This window comes from Elephas maximus, chromosome X (genome assembly GCF_024166365.1).
Source record: "Elephas maximus indicus isolate mEleMax1 chromosome X, mEleMax1 primary haplotype, whole genome shotgun sequence".
NCBI classification, from domain to species: Eukaryota; Metazoa; Chordata; class Mammalia; order Proboscidea; family Elephantidae; genus Elephas; species Elephas maximus.
The window spans coordinates 110,493,740-110,520,699 of record NC_064846.1 but is presented as its reverse complement, the minus strand read 5'-3'; the positions used below and the strand labels follow the sequence as shown (position 1 = coordinate 110,520,699).

At 38.6% G+C, this 26,960-nt stretch overlaps 1 long non-coding RNA gene across 1 annotated transcript in view; it reads left to right on the top strand.

The window, feature by feature from the left end:
• Positions 1–8,001: 8,001 nt before the first annotated feature.
• The window catches only part of LOC126069533 (uncharacterized), a 34,835-nt gene continuing 15,876 nt past the window's right edge, over positions 8,002–26,960 (top strand). The window contains exons 1-2 of the long non-coding RNA XR_007515938.1: positions 8,002–8,221; positions 17,835–17,952. This is a non-coding gene — a long non-coding RNA (uncharacterized LOC126069533). The remainder of the gene's footprint in view (positions 8,222–17,834; positions 17,953–26,960) is intronic.

Genomic DNA, 26,960 nt, shown 5'->3' with positions numbered 1-26,960 from the left:
ATAAGAGTCATCACATGTATAGACATATGCACACCCATGTTCATTGCAGCATTACTCACAATAGCAAAAAGATGGAAACAACCTAAGTGCCCATCAACAGACGAATAGATAAACAAACTGTGGTATATGCATACAATGGAGTATGATGCAACAGCAAAGAACAATGATGAGTCTGTGAAACATCTACCACATGGATGAATCTGGAGGGCATTATGCTGAATGAGATAAGTCAATCACGAAAGGACAAATACTCTATGAGACCACTATTATAAAAATACGTGAAAATGTTTCTGAACAGAAACATTTTCTACGAGGGAGGGGAGGGACGGAGAAGGGAAAACACTAACTAGATGGTAGATAAGTGGTAACTTTGGTGAAGGGTAAGACAATACACAATACTGGGGATGTCAGCACAACTTGACCAGGGCAAAGCCATAGAAGTTTCACAGACACATCCAAACACCCTGACGGACCAAGCTACTGGGCTGAGGGTTGGGGACCATGGTCTCAGTGGGACATCTAACTCAATTGGCATAACATAGCCTATGAAGAAAATATTCTACATCTGACTGTGATGAGTAGTGTCTGGGGTCTTAAAAGCCTGCGAGTGGCCATCTAAGATATTATCTACTGGTCTCATCGCGGCTGGAGCAAAGGAAAATGAATAAAACCAAAGACACAAAGGAAAGATTAGTCCAAAGGACTAATGGATCACAACTACCACAACTTCCACAAACTGAGCCCAGAACAATTAGATGGTGCCTGGTTATGACAACCAAATGCTCTGGAAGGGATCACAATAGAGGGTCCCGGGCAGAGTTGGAGATAAATGTAGAACAAAATTCAAATTCACACACACACACACACACAAAGACTAGGCTTGCTGGTTTGACACCAGACTTTAGAAATCCTGAGAGTAGGGCCCCGGACACCCTTTTACCTCATTAATGAAGTCACTCCTGAGGTTCATCCTTCAGCCAAAGATTAGACAGGTCTATAGGGCCAACAATAACACACACGAGGAACGAACTTCATAGTTCAATTCATGCATAGGATACTAATGGGCACACCAGCTCAAAAGCAAAGATGAGAAGGCAGGAAGGGACAGGAAAACAGGACGAATGGAAACAGGGAACCCAAGTGGAGAAGGGGAGAGTGTCAACACAGTGAGGGGTTAGCAACCAATGTCACAAAAGAATTTGTGCATTAAATGTTTAATGAGAAACTAATTTGCTCTGTAAACTTTCACCTAAATCACAATTAAAAAAAAACAACTTCAAATATAACAAATATAGGCTGTTGAAAGTAAAAGGATAAAAAAGATATGTCATGTAAACACTCAAACACTAATCAAAAGAAAGCAGGATTGGCTATATTAATATCAGATAAAGTATACTTCATAGCAAATAAAATTATCAGAGACAGAGAGTAACATTATATAATAATGAAAGGGCCAGTCCACCAAAATCACGTAACAATCCAAAATATGCATGCATTAAAGCAAAGAGTTGCAAAATAAGTAAGCGAAAACTGGTAGAATGGGAAAGAGAATAAATCCACAACAACTGATAGAACAATTAGATGAAAAATCAGCAAAAGTATAGAAGAACTTACCTCCATCAACCAACATGATATAATTGACATTTATAGAAAGCTTTACCCAAAAACAGAAGAATACATATTCTTTTCAAGTGTCCACAGAACATATACCAAGATAGAACGTATCCTGGGCCATAAGAAACCTCAACACATTTAAAAAATTGAAATAACATAAAATGCATTGTATGCTCACAATGGAATCAAACTAGATATCAATAACATAAAATTGATGTAAATCTCCAAACATGTGGAATCTAAACAACAAACTTTGAAATAGTCTATATGTGTGATGGTTTAGGTTGTGTCAATTTGGCTAGGCCATGATTCTCAGTGGTTTGACAGATATTATGTAATCATCCTCCATTTTGATCTGATGTGAGCAGCCAATCAGTTCCTTGGGGGTGTGGCCTGCATCCTATATATATACATATACATACATACATGCATATATATACATATACATACATACATGCATATATATATATATATATGTATAGATGTTCTGACAAAACTCACCCTCTCTGGATCCTGCATGTGATTCATCGACTCATCATCCTCTGATCTCTGGTTCTTGGGACATGAGCCAGCAGCCTGTCATCTGACCTGCTGACTTTGAGTTCCTCAACCCCCGCAACCACATGACTCAGGAGAAGTCTCCAGCCTGACATGTGATCCAGGCATTTGGGACTTGTCAGCCTCCATAACTGTGTGAGCCATTTCCTTGAAATAAATCTCTCTCTCTCTGCATATATATGTATATATATTTATACATATACATACACACATACAAACTTCACTGGTTTTGTTCCTCTAGAGAGAACCCAGCCTAAGATAATATCAAAAAGGAAGACTTGAAAGAAATTTAAAAGAGGAAAAACTGAACTGAACGAAAACAAAATACGACACAGAAATTTAAGAGACTCAGCAATTGTACTCCTGAACATTTATCCCGGAAAAATAAAGGCTTATGTTCACAAAAAAACCTGTACACAAATATTTACAACAACTGTATTCATAATGTCCCCAAACTGGAAACAACCTAGATTTCCTTAATTGGTAAATGTTTAAACAAACTGTGGTACATCCATATCATGGAATACTACTCAACAATAAAAGACAATAAATTATTGATACATGCAACTACCTGGATGAATTTCCAGTGAATTATGCTGAGTGAAAAAAAGCCAATCCCAAATGGTTATATAGTTTAAAATTTAATTTATATAACATTCTTGAAATGACAAAATTATATAAATGGAGAAGAGAATAGTGGTAAAGGGGGGATGGGAGCAGGAGGGAAGTGGGTGTAGCTATAAAAGGACAACGAGAGATTCTTGTGGTGATGGGAATATTATGTATCTTTTCTGTATCAATGTCAATATCCTCATTATGATATTTTACTGTACTTTGTAAAATGTTACCATTGTGGGAAACTGGGTAAAGTGTACCTGGAATCTCTCTCTATTATTTACTACAACTACATATGAATCTACAATTATCTCAAAACAATGAGTTTAATTTGACAAAGAATATGTGGCAAAGAACAAATTTTCTTAATGAGGGTGGTGTGTTCAAAATTCACATTTCCTATTATTTTACACATTTGGTTACCATTTATTAAGCCACACACAGTTTAACTTACCCCATCCACATGTATGCAGTTACTGAGGCATATGTTTGTTTTTCCATTAGTGAGTATTTAGGAAAGAGTAGCAAGAAGAGATTTGTGCATGTGCATCTATGTGTAAAGTTTCATATTTTTGAGTATATGTTTGTTGATATGTGTGTATATTTTCATACGACTCTGTAGCTTGTGTATCTATGTGGGTGGTAGTAGGTTGAGCATTTGTGTGTGTGAGAGGGCATGGATGCTGTCAGGAGTTCTCAGTCAACATTATGATGATTTCATACATTCATTCACTCATTAAATCAACACTCTGCCTACTCTATTCCTGGCTCTGGGGATATAGAGTTGACTAAAACAGGGTTCTTGCCTTAAGGGAGTCACACTTTTGGGGGGAATGGGATAGTTAGTTACAGTACAGTGTGCCAAGTACCACTATAGGGCAAAGTATAGTATGCTGTGGAAACACAGGGAAGAAGTATTTAATCAGATGGAAAATGGAAGTGGTCAGAAAAAGCTTCCTAAAAGGCATGGTGTCTGAGCTGAGACTTGAAGTTTGAATAGTTGTGCATGTTTTAGGGGCATGGCAAGAAGGGGGCTGGAAGTGCATACCACCAAAGGGACTGTTATATAGCATATAGAGTTTAGGGCAGGGTCTCAAAGGTGGGAGGCATGCAAGCACTTCAGGGATGCACAAGATAATCCATTCTTTTGTGAGAAAACACTAGGTCTTCTATTCAATTTCTTATCCTTTTAAAATTTTATTTCTTTGTGCTCAAAATGTTCATTTCATATTAGTCCTGTAGTATATAATTTTAATATATGTATTATTAGTAAAACGTGATATAGTCTATAAGTGAATAAATGCAAAAATAAATACAAATGTATTAGGGAGCATGCTAATTATTTGAAATAGCTATTGCATTTTGGAGATCATTGTTTTTCGTACAATTGTTTGATATAACTTGAGCAAAGGATGTGTGGGTGTAAGGAAGTGACAGGAGGTAAAACTAAGAAAGCCAGCAATCACCATACTCTTAATGGACCCAACTCCATGCTAGGATGTCTGTAGAGTAGAAAAAACTGCAAAAATAAAACAAATAAAAATAAAAAAGGACGCTAATATACATGAATTACTAACTGATAATTAGTTGAGAAAGGACACTAGTAAGGACAAAATCAGTGAATGTAATAACAAGGGAAAGTTTGCTGTATTTGTTCATGTAAACATTTAAAATACATTTATTTTTTAAACATAACTATTTATAATATTAAAAGGCAGACAACATGCTGGGGACAATACTACCGGCATATAAAGCATATAAAAATTAACACCTCTACTATATTAATAATTCTTACAAATTAGTTTTTTTAGAGACAAAAATTCAATAGAAAAATGGGCAGCAGACATGAACAGCCAATTCACAATTTAAGAGAGACAAATGATCAACAATCATATAAAACGGTGTTCATCTTCACTCTACACCAAAGAAATATAAATTAAAACAACACTAAGAATCAATTTCCACCTAAGAAATTGGCAATGATGATAATACCCAGTGTCATGAGGGTATGATAAAACAGGTACAATAAATGAACTATAAATAACATAAATTGTTTCAGCACTTCTGGGGAGCAATATGACAACATGTCATATTTTGAAATGTTAATATCATTTAATTTAATAAGTCTACTTCTTCAAATTTATACTGACAAAATGTTATTAGATTCAGATGAATGTGTAAGGATGTGAATCATATCAGTATTATATTAGCCAAAATTGGAAATAGCTTAACTACCCAATAATACGGGAATATAACACGGTACATCTATTAACCAAAAAACCAAACCTGTTTCCATCAAGTCAATTCAGACTCGTAGCGACCACATAAGACAGAGTAGAACTGCCCCATATGTTCCGAGGAGAGGCTGGTGGATTCAAACTGCCGACCTTTTGGTTAGCAGCCAGAGCTCCTAACCATCTCGCCACCAGGGCTCCAAGGTACATTAAAATAATATCTTAAAGGGTTTTTCGTAACTTCAGGAAATGCTCCAATATGATTTTAAATTAATAAAGCAAGTTTCACAACTATGGTACTATTGCAATTTTATAACAAAAGCAATGTATATGAATAGTTATTAAAATAGAAGAAAAAATTAAACAGGTTACACGTGGTTAGATCTAGGTGGTTGTACTATGGGTAATTTTTCTTACTGTTTTTTAAAATCTGTTTTCAGGTTTTCTTTCATAAACATATGTGATGGTTAGTTTTGTGTGTCAACTTGACTAAGATATGGTACCTAGTTGTTTGATCAAACACTAGAATCTAGATGCTGCTGAGAGGGTATGTTTTAGGTGTGATTAACATTTACAATTAGTTGCGTCTAAGTAAGTAAAGGAGATTACCATAAATAATATGGGTGGGCCTCATCCAATCAGCTGAAGCATTTAATAGCAAAAACTGAGGTTTCCTGCCTCAAGACAGTAACAGAGGAATACTGTTGGCGTTTCCAGCCTGTCACCTGACCTATGGATTTTGGACTTGACAACTCTCAGAATCTCACTAGCCAATCGCTTAAAATAAATTTCTCTTTCTCTCTCTCTCCACACACACACACACACACAAAAAAAAAAAATACATACATACACCCATACATACACGTTTGTATTCTATTCTTTATGTTTCTCTGGAGAATCCTGACTAATACAGCATAAAGCCAAAAAGCCACTGACGTTGAATCGTTTTCGACTCATAGAGACCCTATAGGATAGAGTAGAACTGCCCCATAGGGTTTCCAAGGATCAGCTGGTGGATTCAAATTGGCAACCTTTTGGTTAGCAGCCTGAGCTCTTAACCACTGTGCCACCAGAGCTCTGATATTATTTTATTTATCAGAAAAAATAAATTTAAGTGTAGTGAATGGTTTTTAAAGTGGCTGGATGGAAAACAGCATAACATCAGTTAGGGAACTATTACATAACTTAGGTAGTAGCAATGGAAATGGAGAGTAGAGAATAGGTTAGAGATACACTAAGGATGTAAGATTTACAGTGGAAATTAAGATTTAGGAAGGAGTCAAGAATAACTCCTGAGTCTCCACATTTGATTGCAAAATGGATGGTGGAATTATGTAAACTACCCCGACTTTAATAGGGAGATTACCTATACACACACATACACACAGTATGTCTCTTTCTTTTTCATTTTTGGGACAAAAGGTAATTTCCCCATCTCTTTCCCTTACGTGCAGACTGTGTCAATTTCTTTGCTCAATAAAAACATACGTAAAGAGCTATGATGTGCCAGGAAGACACGGTCAGAAACTTTACATACATAACTGATTTATTGTAATAATAACACATTGAGGTATCGGTTATATTTAGGATGAGGAAACTCACACTCAGATACATTAAGTGATCTGTAGAAGGTCACAAACATATTGTGTGGTAAACCTCGGATTTGAATCCAAGTCTGTCTGGTTAGTACCACATCAATGAACAATTTTTGTACTATAGACTCACATATTGGTCATTTACAATCTAGATAAAGTAACAAAAATTAGACAAATGGAAAGCTTTTGCTTTGACAGAGAAGGTTCACTCAGCTACAGATTGGCTTAAAACTGTAATGGATTGTATATTATGACAACCTACATTATCAGCTGTGTTCACTGAATCTGCCACACCGGTTCTTCATGATTAACCTTTCTGCTACTGAGTGCTCTCAACTAGGCCAAAAGTGCTGTGATACCTGAGTTATACAGGTGGAAAGACAGTGCCTGGGATGGCTTTTCCATTTCACCCACCCAAGGCCTTCAATGCCGAGCTCAGCATCCATTCTTGCATAAACTGATACCTTCAACCTACAAACTCTCTCCAACTACTTGCAGAGCCCTGTACTGGGCTCTAGCAATATAAAGATGAGTTACAATGGCTCTGTTTTTCAAGGAGTTCACAGGGGGAGTTCTGGAGGGGAGCAAACACAAAAATCTAACATGTAAGCAGAAGGTAATAAGTGCTATGATATTGTGGTTCATGAGCCTGGAGAGCAGCAGGTTTGGGGAAATGTATTGGATGCTGAGTTTGAAGAATCTGTAAAACATTGAGGTGGAGATGTCAAATAGACATTGGATTTCAAGTGTCTGGAATTTAGGAGAGAAATAGGGGCTGGAGAGTTGATATTCATCAGTACTACCTGTTAGTGATTTTATAAGGATTAAATAATATGTTTTTTATATGGGTGATATGTACATGCTTGGCATTTAGCGTTTTTTTAAGCTTACTAAATATTTACATACAAAGGTACACTTTGTCTGTAATTATTTAGTACTTTTTTCCCCAGGTATAACTGAAATAAATCATAAGAACTGTTACATAATGCACTATTCGCAAGGTGCTGTGCTAAGCGGTTTTATTATCCAGTGTTTACCTTAACTCTTTGAAGTAGGGGTAATTATTCCCATTTTTACATGAGCAAACTCAGTACGAGGTATGTAAATTGGCCAAAGCCACAGAGTGGCAGAGCTGAAAACTCCAAAGCCAGTGTTCTTATATTTCACGTTGTGGTTTGGGTTACACTAGCAGGCAGTTTCTGGGAAGGCTTCAACTCCGCCCCCGTCTCTGTCCCTGAGCCCAGCAGGTGATGGCAAACAGACTCCTGTGGAATTGTGGGTAGATATTGGACTTGAAAACTAAAGGACTTCTAGGCGCCTCCTTTCTTAGTCTTCTGTTTTGCCCATGTTATACGCAACAGTCAGGCCCTAGGACCGCGCGGAATCTAGGACACTACAGTTTAGCTGGGTGTATATAGTTCCTGTGTTTACCGCCCGCATCCAGTTGCTGTTCCTGCGGGCGGTTAGTTTTCTCATTGGTCTCGTGGGCCAAGCAGCTCGAGCCTTTTGCGGCCCCAAGTTTGACTCAAGGATCACCCGGCCGGTGACCGAGCCATTGCTCTTGCTTTCGGGGTGCAGCTGGCCAAGCTGATGCGACATGGAAAGGTGAGAGTGCAACGCGGGCTTGTTCAGAAGACGGTGGACTAGCAGCTCCTTGAGTGGGCGACTCCAGGAAGCTTAGTGGTGGTGATTGTGGTAACTGGTTCCAGTTTGGTGGAAATCAATTTCCTTTCCATTCTCTACGAGGAGACATTAAAAAACAAAACAAAGCAAGCAAACAAACCAACCAACCAACAAAAAACCCCAGTGCCGTCCAGTCGATTCCGAGGCATTTACTGGGGAATGAAAGGAGACTTCTGGGAGTTGTAGTATACTTAAATCTAGGCCATTTGCTGTGGGCATTGGTTGAAGCGTTTTGGCACGCCTTACAGTCTTTTTTTGGGGGGGGATCCATTTGTCGTGTTATTATTGTGCATAATAATTGTGCGGGGGTGGAGGAGGATAAATCAGATGCGACTTACCCTGCCTAATTTACCTACAACTTCCTGCCCAAGGGGATTTATGATTAAACAAAAAAATATCTGGTCCAGGATAACAGTAGCTGTGGATTCCATGTATTTAGTTCGTAGTACTCAGTAAACACCAAAAACATTGTGCTGAGTACATAAACATTTCCTATCTCACTGATGCATTTATCTAGATATTATCCTTATTTTAAATATAAGGAAACTGAGATAAAATAATTTGCACAAAGACAAAAAAATTGTTGGAAATTCTTAATCCAAAGATTTAAGAATCTTCTCTAGAGTTGCGCAGGCAGGGCCATCCCTCTCTTTCTTATATGATGGTAGGTTCCCTAGGTATACTGGGCTATGTAATTTCTTTATTCTTGTCTTCATCCCTCTGCTGTTTCATTGGTTTTTCCTCATTGTTGTATTCTCAGAATCTAGACTAAAAATCCGTTTGCCATCCAGTTGATTCTGCCTCAATAACAACCCTATAGGACAGAGTAGAACTGCCCCATAGGGTTTCCGAGGCTATAATCTTTGCCGAAGCTGACTGCCACATCATGCTCCCACAGAGCCGCTGGTGGGTCCCAACTGCCAACCTTTTAGTAGGAAAAAAAATTTTTTTTTTTTTTTTAGTAGAAGCCATTGCTTAATCACTGTCCTACCAGGGCTCATATGACAGACAATATGACATTAGATCCTTATCAATTTCATAAGGAGCTCCGCAGGAGAAAGCTGTGACAGTCTGCATCCTTAAAAGATTTACAGCCTTGGAAACCCTATGTGGCAGTTCTACCCTGTACTATAAAGTCACTGAGTCGGAATCTACTTGATGGCAATGGGTTACTATATCTTTGCCCATCATTTTATTTTCAACCTTATGTTGTCTCTTTGTTCCAGGTGAATTTCTTGTAAAAAAAAATCATAGCTGAACTTTGTTTTTTAACCCAGTTTGATAAGTTTTTCCCCTCGGATAGGGAGTTCAGTTCAGCTTTTCACACTTATTATGGTATAATTGGTTTAATTCCTTTTCATCTGATTTAATGTTATACTTATTTTCGCACTTTTTCTGGCTTGCCCTAGTTTCTTTTTGTTTCTCCTATTCTCTTTATTTGGGAGTTCTTAATTTCATAATGCTTATTGTATCATGCCTAAGGATTATCATTAAAACTGTAATTATATGTAATAATTTAATAATGAGCTTACAGCCTGTCTTAGTTATCTAGTGCTGCTGTAACAAATACCACAAGTGCGTGGCTTTAATGAACACAAAGTTATTTTCTCACAGTTTAGGATGCTAGAAGTCTGAATTCAGGGCACTGGCTCTAGGGAAGGCTTTCTATCTCTGTTGACTATAGGGGAAGATCCTTGTCTCTTTTCTACTTCTGTTCCTTAGTTCCTTGGGGATCTTCATGTGGTGTGGCATCTGTCTTCAAACATCTGTGCTTGCTTGCTTCTGTGCCTCTTCTGCTCCTTTTATATCTCAAGAGTGACTGGCTTAAGACACACTCTTCACTGATATGGTCTTATCAACATAACAAAGAAAACCGTGTTCCCAAAAGAGATTACATCCACAAGTATAAAAAAACCAAACCAAACCCATTGCTGTTGAGTCGATTCCAACTGATAGTGACCCTATAGGACAGAGGAGAACTGCCCCATAGGGTTTCCAAGGTTGTAATCTTTATGGAAGCAGACTGCCAAATCTTTCTCCTACAGAGTTGCTGATGGATTCAAACTGCCCACCTTTTGGTTACAGCCAAGGGCTTTAACCACTGTGCCACCAGGACTCTGCGTATTTTGGGGGGACACAATTCAATCCATAACATTCCACCCTGCTGGAATGGGATAAGACTTTTGCGATGGGGTGAATGGGTTTTGCATGTAGAAAGGACATGAATATTAGGGGGCCAAAGGATGGAATGTTATGGATTGAATTGTGTCCCCCCAAAATGTGTTGTAAATCCTAACACCTATACCTGTAGACGTAATCCCATTTGGGAATGGAGTTTTCTTTTTTTTTGTTAAGGAGGCCATATCATTTTAGGGCGAGTCTTAAGCCAATCACTTTTGAGATTTGTTGTTCTTGTTGTTCTTAGGTGCTGTCGAGTCAGTTCCAACTCATAGCGACCCTGTGCACAACAGAACGAAACACCCCCGGGTCCTGCGCCATCCTCACAATTGTTGCTATGCTTGAGCTTATTGTTGCAGCCACTGTGTCAACCCATCTTGTTGAGGGTCTTCGTCTTTTTCATGGATCCTCCACTTTCCCAAGCATGATGTCCTTCTCCAGGGACTGATCCCTCCTGACAACATGTCCAAAGTATGTAAGATGCAGTCTCGCCATCCTTGCTTCTAAGGAGCATTCTGCTTGTACTTCTCTGAGATATCAAAGGAGCAAATAAGACCCAGAAGCATAGTATGCACAAATGGGGGAAAGACAAATGCCCTGTGGAGAGCTCTAAGGCACTGAGAAGAATGATTTTCCCCTAGAGTGGATAGACAGAGCTTTCCTCTCCCTAGAGCTGGCACCCTAAGTACTCAATGGCACTGGGGTAGGGACCCTCCTAAACTGAGAAAATACATTTTTGCTTGTTAAAGCCGCCTGCTTGTGAGATTTCTGTTGTAGCAGGACTAAGAAACTAACATAGAGCCTGTCCCCAGGATTACTTGTCTTTTCTCTCCTCACATGGCTAACCTAAGAATCTTTGTATAGGGTTGCCGGATTTAGCAAATAAAAATAAAGGACAACCAGTTAAATTTGAATTTCAGATAAACAACACATAACTTTTAGTATTATTACTCCTACACAATATTTGGGACATACATACACTAAAATTATTATTTATCTGAAACTTAAATTTAACTGGGTGTCCTGTATTTTATCAGATATCCATATCTTTTAAAAAAAAATTTTATTGTGCTTTAAGTGAAAGTTTACAAATCAAGTCAGTCTCTCATACAAAAATTTATATACACCTTGCTATATACTCCTAATTGCCCTCCCCCTAATGACACAGCCCGCTCCTTCCCTCCACTCTCTCTTTTCCTGTGCATTCTGCCAGCTTCTAACCCCCTCTGCCCTCTCATCTCCCCTCCAGATAGGAGACGCCAACATAGCCTCAAGTGTTTACTTGATCCAAGAAGTTCATTCTTCACCAGCAACTTTTTATATCCCATTGTCTAGTCCAATCCCTGTCTGAAGAGTTGGCTTTCAGAGTGTTTCCTGTCTTGGGCTAACAGAAGGTCTGGGGCCATGACTGCCGGGGTCCTTCTAGTCTCAGTCAGACCATTAAGTCTAGTCTTTTTATGACAGTTTGGGTTCTGCATCCCACTGCTCTCCTGCTCCCTCAGGGGTTCTCTGTTGTGTTGCCTGTCAGGGCAGTCATCAATTGTAGCTGGGCACCATTTAGTTCTTTTGGTCTCAGGCTAATGTAGTCTCTGGTTTATGTGGCCCTTTCTGTCTCTTGGGCTCATAATTACCTTGTGTCCTTGGTGTTCTTCATTCTCCTTTGATCCAGGTAGTTTGAGACCAATTGATGCATCTTAGATGGCTGCTTGCTAACGTTTAAGACCCCAGACGCCACTCTCCAAAGTGAGGTGCAGAATGTTTTCTTAATAGATTTTATTATGCCAGTTGCCCTAATGTCCCCTGAAACCATGGTCGCCAAACCCCCACCCCTGCTACGCTGGCCTCTGAAGCATTCAGTTTACTTAGGAAACTTCTTTGCTTTTGGTTTAGTCCAGTTGTGCTGACCTCTCCTGTATTGTGTGTTGTCATTCCATTCCCTGCACCTAAAGTAGTTCTTATTTACTATCTAATTAGTGAATACTCCCTCCCTCCATCCCTCACTCCCCACTCTCATAACCATCAAACAATATTTTCTTCTCTGTTTAAAATATTTCTTGAGTTCTTATGATAGTGGTCTTATACAATATTTGTCTTTTTGCAACTGACTAATTTCACTCAGCATAACGCTTTACAGATTCCTCCATGTTATGAAATGTTTCACAGATCCAACACTGTTCTTTATCGATGGGTAGTATTCCGTTGTGTGAATATACCATAATTTATTTATCCGCTCATCTGTTGATGGGCACTTTGGTTGCTTCCATCTTTTTGCTATTGTAAACAGTGCTGCAGTGAACATGGGTGTGCATATATCTGTTTGTGTAAAGGCTCTTATTTCTCTAGCATATATTCCAAGGAGTGGGATTGCTGGATCCTTTGGTAGTTCTATTTCTAGCTTTTTAAGGAAGCGCCAAATGGATTTCCAAAGTGGATGAACCATTTTCCATTCCCACCAGGAGTGTATAAGTGTTCCAGTCTCTCCACAACCTCTCCAACATTTATTATTTTGTGTGTGTTTTTTTTTTTTGATTAATGTCAGCCTTGTTGGAGTGAGATGGAATCTCATTGTAGTTTTGATTTGCATTTTTTTTTAATGGCTAATGATCCTGAGCATTTCCTCATGTATCTGTTAGCTACCTGAATGTCTTCTTCAGTGAAGTGCCTGTTCATATACTTTCCCATTTTTTAATTGGGTTACTTTTTGTAGTTGAGTTTTTGCAGTATAATGTAGATTGTAGAGATCAGGCGCTGATCAGAAATGTCATAGCTAAAAACTTTTTCACAGTCTGTAGGTAATCTTTTTATTCTTTTGGTGAAGTCTTTGGATGAGCATAGGTGTTTGATTTTTAGGAGCTCCCAGTTATCTAGTATATCTTCTGCATTGTTAGTAATGTTTTTATATACTTTTTATGCCATGTATTAGGGCTCCTAGCCTTGTCCCTATTTTTTCTTCCATGATCTTTATCGTTTTAGATTTTATATTTAGGTCTTTGATCCATTTTGAGTTCATTTTTGTGCATGGTGTGAGGTATGGGTCTTATTTCATTTTTTTTGCAGATGGATATCCAGTTATGCCAGCACCATTTGTTAAAAAGGCTGTCTTTTCCCCCATTTAACTGATTTGGGGCCTTTGTCAAATATCAACTGCTCATAGGTGGATGGCTTTATGTCCGGATCTCAGTTCTGTTCCATTGGTCTATGTATCTGTTGTCGTACCAGTACCGGGCTGTTTTGACTACTGTAGCGGCATAATAGTTTCTCAAATCAGGTAGAGTAAGAAAAAAAGAGTAGGGCCTCCCACTATATACTTCTTTTTCGGTAATGCTTACTTATCTGGGGCCTCTTTCCTTTCCATATAAAGTTGGTGATTGGTTTCTCGATCTCATTAAAGAATGTCGTTGGGATTTGGATCAGAACTCCACTGTATCTATAGATTGCTTTTGGTAGAATAGACATTTTTACAATGTTAAGTCTCCCTATCCTTGAGCAAGGTATGTTTTTCCACTAATGTAGGTCTCTTTTGGTTTCTTGCAGAAGTGTTCTGTAGTTTTCTTTGTATATGTCTTTTACACCCCTGGTACGATTTATTCCTAAGTATTTTATCTTCTTAGGGGCTACTGTAAATGTTACTGATTTGGTGATTTCCTCTTCAATGTTCTTTCTGTTGGTGTAGAGGAATCCAGCTAATTTTTGTATGTTTATCTTGTATCCTGATAATCTGCTGGACTGTTCTATTAGTTTCAGTAGTTGTCTTGAGGATTCCTTAGGGTTTTCTGTGTACAAGATCATGTTATCTGCAAATAGGGATACTTCTCCTTCTTCCTTGCCAATCTGGATACACTTTATTTCTTTACCTAGTGTAATTCTTCTGGCTAGGATCTCCAGCACAGTGTCGAATAAGAGCGGTGATAAAGGGCTTCCTTGTCTGGTTCCCGATCTCAAGGGGACTGCTTTCAGACTCTCTCCATTTAGGATGATGTTGGCTGTTAGCTTTGTATAAATGCTGTTTATTATGTTGAGGAATTTTCCTTCTATTCCTATTTTGCTGAGAGTTTTTATCATGAATGGGTGTTGAACTTTCTCAAATGCTTTTTCTGCATCAATTGGTAAAATCATGTGGTTCTTGTCTTTATATTATATATAAATAATTTATTTATATTATATATAAATATATATATTATATTAATTGTTTCTCTAATGTTGAACCATTCCTGCATACCTGGTATGAATCCCACTTGGTCATGGTGAAATATTTTTTGCTATGTTGTTAAATTCTTTTGGCTAGAATTTTGTTGTGGATTTTTACATCTAAGTTCATGAGGGATATAGGTTTGTAATTTTCCTTTTTTTTTGGTGTCTTTCCCTGGTTTTGAGGACTTTGGCATCTAAATTCCTGAGGGATATAGTTCTGTAATTTTCTGTTTTCGTGGTGTTTTTACCTGGTTTTGGTTTCAGAGAGACGCTGGCTTCATAGAATGAGTTTAGCAGTATTCTGTCCTTTTTTATGGTGTGAAATACCGTTAGCAGTAGTGGTGTTAACTCTTCTCTGAAAGTTTGGTAGAACTCTGCAGTGAAGGTGTCCAGGTCAGGGCTTTTTTTGTTGGGAGTGTTTTGATTACCTTTCCAACCTCTTCTTTTTTTATGGGTCTATTTGGTTGGTCTACCCCTCTTTGTGTTAGTTATGTAGGTGGTGTGTTTCTAGGAATTAATGCATTTCTTCTACATTTTTGAATGTGTTAGAATACAATTTTTCATAGTAATCTGGTATGATTCTTTTAATTTCAGTTGGGTCTGTTGTAATATTGCCCATTTTATTTTTTATTTGGGTTATATGCTTCTCATGTTTTTGTTTTCTCAGTTTGGCCAGTTGTTTATCAATTTTGTTAATGTATTCAAAGAACCAGCTTTTGATCTTCTTAATTCTTTCAATTGTTTATGTTTTCTATTTCATTTAATTCTGCTCTAATTTTTATTATTTGCTTTCTTCTGGTGCCTGAGGGTTTCTTTTGTTGCCCTCTTTCTATTTGTTCAAGGTGTAGGGATAATTCTTTGATTTTGGCGTTTTCTTCTTTTTGTATGTGTGCATTTATTGATATAAACTGACCTCTGAGCACTGCTTTCGCTGTGTCCCAAAGATTCTGATAGGAAGTGTTTTCTTTCTCACTGGATCCTATGAATTTCTTTATTCTATCCTTGGCACTAGAAAATCCTTAATGTCTTGTATAACCCAGTCTTTTTTGAGCAGGGCTTGTTCATTTTCCATGTGTTTGATTTCTTTTCACTGCTTTTTCTGTTATTGGTTTCTACTTTTCGTGGCCTTACGGTCAGAGAAGATGCTTTGTAATATTTTAGTGCTTTGAATTCTGCTAAGGCTTGCCTTATGACCTAATATGAGGTCTATTCTAGAGAATGTTCCATGTGCACTAGAAAAGAAAGTATACTTGGTTCCTGTTGGGTGGAGTGTTCTGTATATGTCTATGAGGTCAAGTTGGTTGATTGTGGCATTTAGATCTTCCGTGTCTTTATTGAGCTTCTTTCTGGATGTCCTGTCCTTCACCAAAAATGGTGTGTTGAAGCCTCCTACTATAATTGTGAAGTTGTCTATCTCACTTTTCAATGGTGTTAGAGTTTGTTTTATGTATCTTGCAGCCTTGTCATTGGGTACATAAATATTTAGTGTGGTTTTATCCTCCTGGTATATTGTCCCTTTAAGCATCATTTAGTATCCTTCCTGATCCTTTGTGGTGGATTTAACTTTAAAGTCTATTTTGTCAGAAATTAATATTGCCACTCCTGCTCTTTTTTGATTGTCGTTTGCTGGATATGTTTTTTTTCATCCTTTGAGTTTTAGTTTATTTGTGTCTCTACGTCTGAGGTGTGCCTGTTGTAGGCAGCATGTAGACCGTTCATGTTTTTTTATCCATTCCACCACTCTCTGTCTCTTTATTGGTGCATTTAGTCCATTTACATTCAGCATAACTATGGATAGGTATGTATTTAGTGCCGTCATTTTGATGTTTGTTGTAGACAGTTTCTTTTTCCCACTTAATTTTTTGTGCTAAATAGTTTATATGTATTTTTTTCCTCTTATTCATTGTTGTTGATTTTGTTTCTGCTGAGTCTCTTTTTTTTTTGTATTTTGTTTCGATGTGTAGGATAGTTTGTCCCCTTTGTGGTTTCCTCAATATTTACCCCTACTTTTCTAAATTTAAACCTAGCTTTTATTTCGTTGTATTGCCTTGTCTTCCTCTACATATGAGAGATCTATGACTACATTTCTTAGTCCCTCTTTATTGTTTTAATGTTGTCTTCTTTTACATAATAACATCGCTGTTGCCATGTTTGGAGCGTTCTTTTATCTTGATTTATTTTTGTGATAACCCTCTCTGGGTCTCTGATTGCTCTGCCCAGTGTTCTAGTCTTGGGTTGATATCTGATGTTATTGATTTTCTAACCAAAGTACTCCCTTTAGTATTTCTTGTAGTTTTGGTTTGGTTTTTATGAATTCCCTATACTTCTGTTTATCTGGAAATGTTCTCATTTCACCTTTACATTTGAGAGACAGTTTTGCTGGATATATGATTCTTGGCTTGCAATTTTTTCCCTTCAATTCTTTATGTAAAGGTCATTCCATTGCTTCTTGACTGCATGGTTTCTGCAGAGTAGTCCGAGTTTATTCTTATTGACTCTCCTTTGTAGGTGACTTTTTGTTTATCCCTAGCTGCTCTTAAAAGTCTCTCTTTATTATTTTTTTTTGGCAAGTTTGATTAAAATATGTCTTGGTGACTGTCTTTTAAAATCTATCTTATGTGGAGTTTGATGAGCATCTTGAGTAGATATCTTCTCATCTTTCACAATATCAGGGAAGTTTTCTCGCAATATATCTTCAACAATTCTCTCTGTATTTTCTGTTATCTCTCCCTGTTCTGGTACTCCATTCACTCATAGTTTATTTCGCTTGATAGAGTCCCACATGATTCTTAAGATTTCTTCATTTTTAAAAATTCTTTTATCTGATTTTTCTTCAAATATATTGGTGCCAATGGTTTATTTTCAAGTTCACGAATTCTGCCTTCCACTTCTCAATTCTGCTCCTCTGACTTTCTATTGAATTGTCTAATTCTGTAATTTTATTGTTAATCTCCAGAATTTCTGATTGCTGTCTCTCTATGGGTTTTTCCAGCTTACTAAATTTTTCGTTATGTTCCTGAATAACCTTTTTAATTTCCTCAACTGCTTTATCTGTGTATTCCTTGGCTTGTACTGCGTATTGTCTGATCTCCTTCCTAATCTCGTTTCTGATGTTTTCAAGAGTTCTGTGTATTAATCTTTTGAATTCTGCATCCTGTAATTCCAGGAAGGCACCTTCTTCCAGAAGATCCATTGACTCTTTGGTTTGAGAGCTTGCTGAAGAGATCATGGTCTGTTTCTTTATGTGACTTGATATTGACTCTTGTCTCCAAGCCATCTATAAGGTATTGTATTAGTTTATTTTATGTTTGCTTACTGTATCCTAGCTTCTTGCTTTGTTTTGTTTTGATATGCCCAAATGGGTTGCTTGAGTGAGACAGCTTGATTATTTCCAGCTTTGAAGCTCTGATGTCCTGTCAATGGATGGCTAGAGCTGTTATCAGTCTAGGAGTCCACTCACTTTTCTTGTATGGATCAGCTCAGGTGTCCAGGTGGCTGCTCATCAAGTGTGTGGTACAGGGTCTGTCCTACAGTCTTAGAGGGTCAGGGGTGATTGGTGTAGGCACCGGTATCTGGTTGCAGCAGGGGGTCATACTCTGAGCAAGGCAGAGGGCTGAGAATTGCCCCCCAACTGTCTCTGAGGAAAGCACGTCCCTCTTCCCTAGAGCGTACAGGTGGGTGGGTTCTGTAGACGGACCATGGGCACCCAGAATTTTTGGTTGTAGGGACTGGGAGGTACCAGTTATTCTTGGGCCCCTGTAGTGGGTGGCTGGGTGACTTGAGTGGAGCCACAGCCGTTATCTCCCTGATGTGGGTAGGTGAGGACACTGTGTAATAGGCAAAGCAGTGTCAAACATCAAACACCCACCTCTCCACCGCACAGCTGAAACAATTGTAGTCTGCCAACAAGGGCCTATTCTTCTGAAATAGGCCCACCCAGGTCCATTCAGGGGGGAGAGGTACTCAAAGTCCACGGACCGTTTATGCCTGGACAGGAGCTGTTTGTGTCCCGAGCTCCCCAGTTAGTGGAGCTGGCACATTATCTTTTCCCCCAACTGCGAATTTATTCCTTCTCCAAGGCCAAGAGGTTAGCTCTAGGCACTCAACAGAGCCTATCTCAGGCTCAGAGAGATCGACAGCCACTGAACCTGGCTTGGGGACAGAGGTTGTGGTAAAATATACGCAAGTATTCAGCTTTTGCCAAGAGTGCCGTTCTCTGGTTCTGGAGGTGTGAGTAGGCTGTGTGGCTGTCTGCTTCTCCCTGAGGAAACTGCGGCTGAATGCTAGGACCAGCCTGCTGCAGGTGCTCCCGGGAATGGTGCGTGAGGGTTCCCGGCGATTCAGGTCCGGCAGCTACTCATAGCTTCTGAACTGCCTCTCTCTCCCCCGCCACTCAGTTCATTTTCTAACTTTTCCTTTGAATTTCAGGGCTCCTAGCTTGTCATATATATACTCGTTTTGCTTGTTTTTTTTCGGGTCTTTGTTGTAAGAGGGCTCACAGGAAGCACCTGTCTATTCCGCCATTTTGCCTCCTAGGATATATAATTCTTGGCTGGCAAATTTTTTCCTTCAAAACCTTATACGTGTCATTCCATTGCCTTCTTGCATGCATGGTTTCTGCTGAGTAATTGGAGCTTAGTTTTATTGGTTCTCTTTTGTAGGTGACTTTTTGTTTATCTCTAGGTGCTGTCAGCATCCTTTCTTTGTCTTTGATTTTGGCAAGTTTGATTTTTGCAAGTTTGATTAGGATATGTTGTCTTAGTTACCTAGTGCTGCTATAACAGAAATACCACTAAAAATTACTCTCTCATTCTCTAGGAGGCTAGAAGTCCAAATTCAGTGTGCTAGCTCTAGTAGAAGGCTTTCTGTCTCCGTTGGTTCTGTTCTAGGAGTTTCTCAGCTCAGAGACTCCTGTTCCTCCTGGCCCATGTTTCTTTGTAGTATGAAGTCCTCCTGTCTCTCTGCTTGCTTCTCTCTTTTATATCTGAAAAGAGATTGACTCAAAATACAGCCTAATTTTATAGATTGAGTCCTTCCTCATTAACATAACTGCCACTCAGCCTGCCACCTTAACATCATAGAGGTAGGATTTACAACACATAGGAAAATCACAACAGATCACAAAATGGAGGACAACCACACAATACTGGCTATCAAGGCACAGCCAAGTTGATACACATTCTGGAGAGACAAAAATCAATCCATAACCTGTGTCTTGGTGACTTTCTTTTGGGGTTTATCGTGTATGGAGTTCATTTAGTTTCTTGGATAGATGTATTCTTATCTTTCATGATATTAGGGAAGTTTTCTGCAAGCAAATCTTCAACAATTCTGTTTTCCTTTATTCCCCGTTTCCGGTATTCTGATCACTCATACGTTTTTCCTCTTGACAGCATCCCATATAATTCTTTGACTTTCTTAAATTTTTTTTCATTCTTTTTCTGATTTTTCCTCAAATTTATGTCAAGGGATTTATCTTCAACTCACTAACTCTGACTTTCATTGTCTCAATTCTGCTCCTGTGACCTTCTTTTGAGTTGTCTATTTCTGAAATTTTATTGTTAATCTTTTGAATACCAGTTGCTCTTTTTGTATGATTCCTAGAAGCCTGTTTATTCTGTTGTTCTGTTCTTGTACTTTTTTCCGGAATTCTTCTACTGCTTTATCTGTGTGTGCCTTAGTTTGGTCTGTTTTGCCTGATCTTGATTTCTTGGAGAGCTCTGTATATTAGTCTTCTCAATTCTTTATCAGGTAGTCCCATTGCCTTATCTTCCTCTATAAGGTTTTTTGATTCTTTATTTTGGTAACTTCTGGAGCCGTTTTGTCCTGCTTCTTTATATGATTTGATATTGACTGTTGTCTCTGAGGCATCAAAAACTTATATTATTGTATTTTTTGTTTACTGCATCCTGTATTTTTGGTTTGTTTTCATATGTCCAAAAATGTTGGGCATGCATGCTACTGTGGTCACTGGCATTGTTGAAGCTCTCACCTCCTCTCTACAGGTAGTCAGAGCACGTACTAGATGGTTTTCCTTATTCACTGTCCAGCTTTCCCATGCATATTAAGCAATTGAAACTACTATGGCCTGGATCTGGTACACCTTAGTCCTCAAAGTGACATATTTGGTTTTTAACACTTTAAAGAGGTCTTTTGCAGTAGATTTGGCCAATGCAACACGGCATTTGATTCCACGACTGCTGCCTCCATGTGCATTGATAGTAGATCCAAGTAAATCCTTGACAACTTCAACTTTTTCTCCATTTATCATGATGTTGCTTATTGGTCCAGTTGTGAGGATTTTTGTTTTCTTTTTGTTGAGGTGTAATCCATACTGAAGTCTGTGGTCTTTGATCTTCATCAGTAAGTGCTTCAAATTCTCTTCGTTTCAGTAAGCAACATGGTGTCATCTGCATGTTGCAGGTTGTTAATGATTCTTCCTCTAATCCTGATGCCCATTCTTCTTCATATAGTCCAGCTTCTTGGATTATTTGCTCAGTGTACAGATTGAATAAATATGGTAAAAGGATGCAACCCTGACACACACCTTTCTTGATTTTAAACCATGCATTATCCCCTTGATCTGTTCAAACAACTGCCTCTTGGTCTTTGTACAGCATCTGCATGAGCACAATTAAGTGTTTTGGAATTCCCATTCTTTGCAATGTTATACATAATTTGTTATGATTCACAGATTCAAATGCTTTTGCATAGTCAATAAAACACAGGTAAACATCTTTCTGGTATTCTCTGCTTTCAGCCAGGATCCGTCTGACATCAGCGATGATATCCCTTTATCCTTGTCCTCTTCTGAATCTGCCTTGAATTTCTGGCAGTTCTCTTTTTATGTACGGCTGCAACTCCTTTTGATTTACCTTCCGCAAAATTTTACTTGTATATGATGTTAATGGTATTGTTCAGTAATTTCCGCATTCTGTTCAATCACCTTTCTTTGGAATGGGTGCAAATATGGATCTCTTAACAGTCGGTTGGCCAGGTAGCTGTCTTCCAAATTTCTTTGTATAGATGAGTGAGCGCTTCTAGTCCTGCATCTGTTTGTTGAAACATCTCAATTGGTATTTCTTCAATTCCTGGAGCCTGTTTTATGCCAGTGCCTTCACTACAGTTTGGACTTCTTCCTTCATTGCCATTGGTTCTTAATCATATGGTACCTTCTCAAATGTTTGAACATCAAGCAATTGTTTTTGCTACAATGACTCTGTATTCCTTCCATCTTCCTTTGCTGACTTCTGCATCATTTCATATTTTCCCTGTAGAAGACTTCAGTATTGCAACTTGAGGCTTGAATTTTTTCTTTAGTTCTTTCTGTTTGAGAAATGCTGAGCATGTTCTTCCTTTTTGGCTTTCTAATTCAATGGGTCTTTGCACATTTCATTTTAATACTTTACTTTGTCTGCTTGCGCTTCCCTTTGAAACCTTTTCAGCTCTTTTACTTCATCATTTCTTCCTTTCACTTCAGGTACTCTACATTCAAGAGCAGGTTTCAGAGTCTCTTCTGACATCCATTTTAGTCTTTTCTTTCTTTCCTGTCTTTTAAATTATCTTCTGTTTTCGTCATGTATAATGTCCTTGTCTTCCCACAACTAGTCTGGTCTTCAGTCATTAGTGTTCAATGCATCAAATCTATTCTTGAGGTGGTCTCCAAATTCAAGTGTGATATACTGAAGGTCGTATTTTGGCTCTCGTGGACTTGTTCTAATTTTCTTCAACCTCAACTTGAACTTGCATATGAGCAGTTGATAGTCTGTTCCGCAGTTGGCCCTTGGCCTTGTTCTGACTGATGATATTGAGCTTTCCCATCCTCTCCTTCCACAGATATAGTCAATTTGATTCTTGTGTTTTCCATCTGGTGAGGTCCATATGTATAGTCACTGTTTAAAAAACCCTTATGTTGTTGAAAAAAGGTGTTTGCTATGAAGAAGTCGTTGTTCTTACAGAATTCTACTATGCTATATTTGATGTCATTTCTATCACCAAGGCTGAAGATAGGTGAAGATTTTTGGTGAGGTGACAAATGTGTCCTGGTGGTTACCTGGCCGAGGGTGCATAGAATGTTCTCCCTGGTGTTTGGATTGGGTATTGTGTGGGTGCTCTGCTGCTTACTGGTTGGCCAAGGCAGAGGTGCTGATGTGATTGACCACGGAGTGTTGTACAGAGACTCTTGCTTGCAGTCCTGGGTGGGCAGAGCTGCAAGGGGTGTTCAGAGCAGGTGCAGGTGTCTGGTTGCAGTAGGGGGCAATGAGGAGGGCAAGAGAGGTTGCTGGTGGCTGTGCCAAAGTGCCCATATGGAGGGCATGCACCTCTCTGCTAAAGAGTGTAGTGTGTGGGGTGGGTAGTGCAGCTGGTCCTTGGGCCCCCAGTGCCTTTTTATTTGGAGAGTCGAGTGTCACCACTAATTCTTAGGCCCCTGTTGTGTGCTGCTAGATGGGGTGGGTGGTACTGCTAGCCCTTAGACCCCCAGGCTCTGAGTGTGGGTGGGTGAGGATTCTTCTTAGAGGTTGCTGCAATTTCTAATGCCACAAACCTGCAGCTCCAACTTGGCAGCTACAGGTGAAAATGGGCTTTAGGTGGATGCCCTGTCTGTTTTATCCTAATGACTGCATACCACTCTGGATTGGCCAGCAAGATGCTGGTGCAGATAGTTGGCGGGAGTGAAGGGCACTGCAAGTCCATAGACCCCCTTATGCCTGTGGCTGGGCGAAGGAGTGGGTGTCTCCAGACAGGGCCGTGAATTTCTGGCTTGGGGTGTGTTGGAATTGAGAAGGAGACAGATGAGAAGAAGGGAGTTCTTCTTGGCCATGGAGCTCTAATGGGAGAAGGGTTATGGCGTGTGCATCATGGTTTGGGTGCTTGCACTTAACTTTCGTAGGTCTGGTGTCTCTCCTGTTTGTTTCTGTAGATTTGCTGCTCCTTGCTTCAACGTGTGTGTGCTGTGCACATTGAGCTAGCAGGGCGCTGGTGATCCTGCGATCCATAATTTCCCGTTTTCACTGAGTTTGAATTGTCTCTCCTTCCAGCTGTCATTCAGTCTGATACTTCTGCTTTGTCTTTGATGCTTAGGGTTGCTGGATTGTTATATATACCCAATTCACTTTTTTGGGGGGTCATTGCTGTAAGAGGGGTGGAAGGGAGTATCTGACTATTCCTCCATATTGGCCCCACTGCCAGTAGACAGCATATTGATGGGTAATTTTTTTTTATTCTTTCTGCCAGTCTCTGTCTCTTTATGAGTACGTTTAAAGCATTTACATTCAGTGTGATTATTGACATGTATGAGCTTATTGCTGTCATATTGTGCTTTTCTTGTGGTGCTGAAGTTTTCTTTGTTCCTCTTACTTTCCTGTTCTGAGTTTCTTTTGTTTGTAGATTTTCTTTTCTTTTGTTATTACAGATTTTGTGTTTACTGAGTCTTTATGTTTTTCTTCTTTTTTATTTTGATGAATAGGTTTGTTAGCTTTTTTGTGGTTACCTTGAAATTTACCCTTATCTCCTACGTTTAAACCAATATTTTATTATGTGATATTACCTTGAATTCCTTTACATTCAAAAGTTCTCTACCTACACCATTTATTTCCCCTTTTGTTGTTTTGAGGTTGTCATCATTTACAGGCTGACGTCTCTGTTTCTATGTTTTAAGTCTTTTAGGCTTTGTTTTATTTTCGAGAGTTCTTTACGTAGGTTAATATCTGGCTGAGGCTGTCCGTATCCTAGACTCTAGTTGTTGTCTGATATTGTTGGTTCTATAACTGAAGGACCCCTTTTATTATTTCTTCTTAGTTTAGTTTGGTTTTTATGAATTTACTTAACTTCTGTTTATCTGGAAATGTCCTAATTTTACCATCATATTTGAGTGAGAATTTTACAGGACATATTATTCTTGGCTGGCAGCTTTTCCTTTTTTTTCTTTTTCTTTCTTTCAAGGTTTTATATATGTCATTCCACTGCCTTCTCACCTGCATAGTTTCTGTCGAGTAATCAGAGTTTAGTCTTATTGTTTCCCCTTTGTAAGTGACTTCAATTTTCTCGGGCTGCTCTCGAGATTCTTTCTTTGTTTTGGTTTTGGCAAGTGTGATTATGATATGTCTTTGTTACTTTCTTTGGGGTCTGTCCTATGTAGGGGTCATTGAGCTGCTGAGATTGTCAACTTTTTCATCTTTCATGATATTTGGGAAGTTTTCTGCCAACAAATCTTCAACAATCTTCTCTGTGTTTTCCATCTTTTACTCTTCTGAGACTCCAATTATGTGTAAATTTTTGCTCTTTATTGTGTGCCACATAATTCTTAAATTTTCTTCATTCTTTTTTTTCCTGATTTTTTCCTCAAAGTCGTGTTCATGGATTTGTCTTCAGTCTCATTGATTACTGTGTTCCATTGTTTCCTATTTGCTGTGAAAACTTTCTGTTGAGTTGTCCCTTTCTGAAATTTTGTTTATCATTTGAATTTCCATTTCCAGTTTTTGTAAGATATCTAATTGTTTATTTGTTTTGAAATTTTGTTCTTGTACTATTTTCCAAAAATCTTTTATTGTTTTGTCTTTGTTTTTCTTGATTTGGGTTATGTTTTTGTTTTCCATGATTTTGTCAAATTTTTCCTTGATTTTGTCTGTGTTTTTCCATGAGCTCGTCCCTGTTCTCATGGGGATTCCTAAATATTAGTCTTTTGAATTTTATATCAGGTAGTTCCACTGCCCTTTCTTCTACCTTAAGGTCCTCTGATTATTTTGGTCACTTGTTGGAACCATCCTGTCCTGCTTTTTTATATATTTTGATATTGTCTGCTGTATCTGAGACATTATTTATTGATTGTACATTTGTTTGTTTCATCCTCCTTTTTTGTTTTGTTTTGATATGTCAGGGTGGGCATGCCAGGTAGGTTTTAAAGTTTTCTCGTCTGTTGGCATGATAGCTCTCACCACCTTGTCCCGGTGGGCAGGGCAACAGCAGGCAGAGTGAACCCACTTCGCTTTACACTGGTTTGGCAAGGCAGCTGAAGGCAGACTGGATATTTGCTGTCTGCCTCCTGATACTGGTTCAGCAGAGTGGGAGCCCTTCGCCAGATAAGTGTCTGTGTTGGATGGGGAGTAGTACAGGATTGCTTTTCACCATTCAGAAACTGGTCCAGTGATGGGAGCGGAAGGGTGTTGTGGGCCCAGTATAGTGGGGGGCCAGTTGGAAGGGGGCTGCATATGGGCTAGGTGTGGGTGAGAAAGAAAAAATTAGCTATTGGGGGTGGGATGGACCCGTCAGCCTGTTACCCGCCATTATCCTGTGTTGGGCTTTTTTTTTTTTTTTTAATCTTGCTTTTTTTTTTTTTTGGATTTCCCTGTCTGGGTTGACTTCTGGTTGCTCTGCCCAGTGTTCTAGTCTTGGGTTGATACCTGATATTATTGATTTTCTAACCAAAGAACTCCCTTTAGTATTTCTTGTAGTTTTGGTTTGGTTTTTACAAATTCCCTCAACTTGTGTTTATCTGAAAATGTCTTCATTTCACCTTCATATTTAAGAGACAGTTTTGATGGATATATGATTCTTGGCTGGCAATTTTTTTTCTTCCATTTATTAAATATGTCATCCCATTGCCTTCTTGCCTACATGGTTTCTGCCGAGTAGTCCGAGCTTATTCTTATTGGCTCTCCCTTGTAGGTGACTTTTCTTTTATCCCTTGCTGCTCTTATAATTCTCTCTTTATCTTTGGTTTTGGCAAGCTTGATTATATGTCTTGGTGACTTTCTTTTAAGATCTACCTGTGTGGAGTTTGTTGAGCATCTTGAATAGATATCTTCTCATCTCTCACAATATCAGGGAAGTTTTCTGCCAACAAATCCCCAACAATTCTCTCTGTATTTTCTGTTATCCCTCCCTGTTCTGGTACTCCAATCACTCGTAGGTTATTTCTCTTGATGGAGTCTCACATGATTCTTAAGGTTTCTTCATTTTTTAAAATTATTTTATCTGATTTTCTTCAAATATATTAGTACCAAGTGATTTATCTTCGAGTTCAGAAATTCTAGCTTCTACTTGCTCAATTCTGCTCCTCTGACTTTCTATTGAGTTATCTAATTCTGTAATTTTATTGTTAATCTTCTGAATTTCTGATTGCTGTCTGTCTATGGATTTTTCCAGCTTATTAAACTTTTCATTATGTTCCTGAATAATCTTTCTAATTTCTTCAGTTGCTTTATCTGTGTGTTCCTTGGCTTGTTCTGCATATTGCCTTATTTCCTTCCTGATGTCTTGAAGGGTTCTGTATATTAAACTTTTGTATTCTGCA